This window comes from Myotis davidii, unplaced genomic scaffold (assembly GCF_000327345.1).
Source record: "Myotis davidii unplaced genomic scaffold, ASM32734v1 scaffold415, whole genome shotgun sequence".
Classification (NCBI taxonomy): domain Eukaryota; kingdom Metazoa; phylum Chordata; class Mammalia; order Chiroptera; family Vespertilionidae; genus Myotis; species Myotis davidii.
This window is the reverse complement of record NW_006287951.1, coordinates 1,653,626-1,657,669: the sequence shown is the minus strand read 5'-3', so window position 1 is coordinate 1,657,669 and position 4,044 is coordinate 1,653,626. Positions and strand designations below refer to the sequence as shown.

Sequence of the window (4,044 nt, the reverse complement as noted above, 5' to 3'; positions counted from 1 at the left end):
CGGAGGGCGGGCTGGGACTGGGCGAGAGCGGTCCGGCGGAAGGGGCGGGTGGGCCTACTCTGAGCGCATGCGTAGCGTACACACGTGCCCGCTTGCCCCGAGCGAACTGTGGCCTTGCGGTTTGAACTTCAGCGAAACGGAAAGGCACTGTGTTCAAGATGGGACCGCCCCCTCTGCTCGCCTCTGTACTTCCACCCTCTCTGGTCCGGCAGTTATTAATTTTTATCTCACGGGATGATGATTATGAAAGTGGGCTTGTAGTTAGGTCTTGTTTAAAGATCTTTAATAAACCAATGGGTAGGTAGAAGGGGATTGATTTTTGTCTGAACTCCACCCTCGAAGAAAGATGTCTATCAAGTTCAAGCTAAATAAATCTGATTCTCGAGCTCCTGATCTGGGAATTATTAGCACGTGTAAGATAAGTGGGGCAAGTGTAGGTGCATAGCAGAGTGCTTAGTTAGATGCGAGATAAATTAATTTTTTTAATACATTTAAACAGTGCCCCCTGCCCTGACTTGAGTTGGGATGACGACTGCAATGTATCCTTAGCTTTTATCCCTAATAAATGGTCACAGGAATGGGGACAAAATGCCCACGCAAAACCTGGCGTTACCATTTAAGTATTCTCTGAGCTTTGGGAATGAAATGAATCCTTGTATATGCAAAAGGTGGTCTAATGTAAGGTATTAAACGTTCACTTCCTCCTCAGGATAGAGGAGAGAACTGTCACCACCAGAGGAAATGACTCAGACACATTCAATAGCCTCATGGGATAGAGCACACACAGTAAATGGAGGTACTTCTTTGTCTTTTCCTTTACCGGCTCCCCATTAAAGGATGTCACCCCCCTCCCACTCCTGTACCCTACCACTATATTAAACAACTAAATCCAGAATATATTAAAAAAGTAAATCAAAGACCTAGCCTTGACCAATGACAAGTTTACATATTATTCCCCAAACCTAAACTGTCCTCAACGACAACTACTCGGGGATGGGCCCCCTAGGGGACTTCCTTCTGTGACACTCATCTTCTGTGACGCAGGCCAAGTTCAGTACTGCCCCCTTCTCCACCTCCCTGAACATCTCCGACCAAATTTATTTTTCTTTCTGTCCCTTCCTTTTTCCTTTCCTTCCACCTCCCTCCCTCCCTCCCTCCCTCCTTCCCTTCGTCTGTTCTTTGTCTATGAAGCACTTACTTAGCTATAGTTAAGGCAGCGTAGCTTATTCTAGGTTGAGTAATTTATTATTCCTGCCTTCAACTCACTTATAATCATAGAAGTGAAGATCTAGATATGAATCACTGAAATTCACTCCTCCCCTTTCTTAGGTTCCGATCAACAGATCAGTGTTTTGAAGGAATTGTTGACTTGGGAAAATGCAGAGACCTTAGGAACAGTAGTCAAAGGTAGATACAGCAAAGTTCCCCCTTACGTTTCTCAGTGTGATTGATGGCAGGCTCCCAGAGCTTCATCAGGTGTAAGAACTTCAGGTCAGGCGAGTAGAGAGACCCGTGTCTTTGTGATTGTGTCATTGTCTATAATTAGTTTCTCTCCATGAAGCTGGACCTTCCTCTTTGAATCCCCTGCCCTGAAATGTTACCCGGGCAATGTTTTTATATAGTTGTTCTTAAATATCCCCAGCCACCCACCTCCAGAACAGTTACTCAAAGTGCTGAATCTTGCCATCACCAGCCCCCTCCTCATTATCCTGCCATCGAAACACCTTCCAGCTCTTTTGATGAAGGTATCTTTCCCTCTGCTTCTAATGTTTGGACTTTCCCCATCTTTAAAGCAAAACAGACCTTTACTTGTCCTTGCTAGATGGAAAGTTGAATGATGGCGAGGATTCAGACCATTCCCAGGTATTTCAGTGCATCCAAGGATCCTAATGCTGTCTGAACCTGGAAATTTCTGGGTCTTCTGAAGTGGTACAATCCAAAGGACATCATTTATCACCCTGGACGAGGCCCACTGAGCTCCAATATTCTGTGAGCTCAAAAGCTGGCCAAGGGCAGCTGGGCCCAGCCCCATGGTCCCTGGGTTCTTTTTGCTGATCTGTTTGTTCCAAGTTCCATTCTGCTACCTAGGCTGGAAATTCCACACATGCTCAGCTCAAAGGAATGCAGCTCTTGCTGGCCAAAGCGCTAGCCAGGAAATGAGGAGCAACTTTGCATTTGTGGCTTCTTTTCACTTGTGGCTTCCTCTCTCACAGCTGTGAGGCCGACTGTGCTACTGCCTGAGCTGTTCACCAACCTTATCCAACTGGAGAGCAACTACTTTCAGGTCACCTCGCCAGGGAGCCTCTGCTGACTTCTACAAGCAGCCTGCTTTCTGACCTTTAAAGGCCCAGAGACCTTTCATTTGACATGATATTTAATTCCTTCCTAGTATTTCCATTATTTGTTTAACCCCTTCATTTATTTATGTATTCAGTCACTCATCATTAATGTAAAGCACCTACTGTATGCCAGGCCCTATGATAGGAGTTAAGGGTTAGTAAATCAAACATAAGCCCTACCATTACAGAATTTACTGTATGGTAAGATGGTAGCTAGGAGCAGTCACATAAGTATACATACAATTATAGCCCATTGAAAATCCTTGCAAGTCGGAATGGTGTTGGGCATACAGCCTATATCACACAAACGTTTGAATGATATTTGTAAAATGTGAAATGTCTCCATTAGTTCTTAATTTTCCACATTAACAGGTGAATGTACAAACCATGGACTATCTAAAAATGTTCCTCAGCCCGGATGGTGTGGTTCAGGTTGAGCACGGAGCTATGAACTGGGAGGTCATGGTTCTATTCCTGGTCAGGACATATGCCCAGGTTGAGGGCTCGATCCCCAGAAGGGGACATGCAGGAGGCAGCCAATCAATGATTGATGTTTCTATCTCTCTCCTCTTCCTTCCTCTCTGAAATCAATAAAAAATATATATAGAGATTAAATAAATAAATAGAAGTGGCCTTAGCCAGTTTGGTTCAGTGGATAGAGCGTTGTGTTGGCCTGGGGACCAAAGGGTCCCAGATTCGATTCCCGCCAAGGGCTCATATCTCGGTTGTAGGCTCCTCCCTGGCCCAGGTCCTGGTCAGTGCTCATGCAGGAGGCAACCAGTCAGTGTGTTTCTCTCACATCAATATTTTTCTGTCTTTCCCTCTCTCTTCCACTATCTCTAAAAATCAATGGAAAAATACCCTCGGGTGAAGATTAAAAAATAATAAACAAATAAATAAAAGTGTTCCTCAAAATTGTTCCTTGTTGGCTTCAGAACACATACTCTGTCACACATAACAAAGAATTCAACCTGAAGTCCCTCCCTTGCCCATCCCTGATATTAGGCCCTCATTGGAGGATAAAGGGACAGCAAGAGGAATAAGGCCCCTGACACAAGTAGTTACCCCGAAGAGCTTGTTTCCAGAAAAATCTGCCATGCATGAGCGCTCCCCTGGCAACGCCTACCACCAAGGCTTGCAAAAGAGCACTGGACTTAATTAAGCCCACCACCCCTAATGGATCTGGTCTGCTGTTAGTTGGACCACATGAAATTGCTGCTAGTTGATTGTTTGTAACCTACCAAAATTACAATTTCATCTGGTTCAACCTAATATATTTGAGGATAAACAAACAAAAAAATCCATAATTAAATGAAGAGCTTGGGAATAACCAGCCTACCCATCAAGGTGACTTCCCTGACTTCATCTTAGGGGAACAGGAATGGAATGTGATGACAATAAAATGATCAACCTAATCAATTGCATTTTATGGAGAACACATGAAATAAGAATGAGGGATAAGAATGGAGTAGAGAAAGAGGAAGGAAAGAAAAGTTGGGTAAAAGCCAAAAGGCCAGAAGTTGGCACTTTATTACCCACCACTGCCCAGGAGAGAGAAACATGAAATTGGAGCTCACACAGATGTGCCCTATGAGGCGGAGATGACTCACTAAGCTCCACCCTGACTTGGATGAAATCTTCTTCCCCTAACACATGAGAAACACCCACCAACCGGCCTGCTAATGACTCATTTGGCTTCCTGGGA

The 4,044-nt window shown here is 44.6% G+C and overlaps 1 long non-coding RNA gene across 1 annotated transcript; it reads left to right on the top strand.

Annotated features, from left to right (window-relative positions):
• Positions 1 to 41: 41 nt before the first annotated feature.
• On the top strand, positions 42 to 2,836 carry LOC107182486. Its single transcript, XR_001513202.1, has 3 exons — positions 42 to 203; positions 710 to 796; positions 2,214 to 2,836. It is a non-coding gene; the product is annotated as an uncharacterized LOC107182486 (long non-coding RNA).
• Positions 2,837 to 4,044: the final 1,208 nt, after the last annotated feature.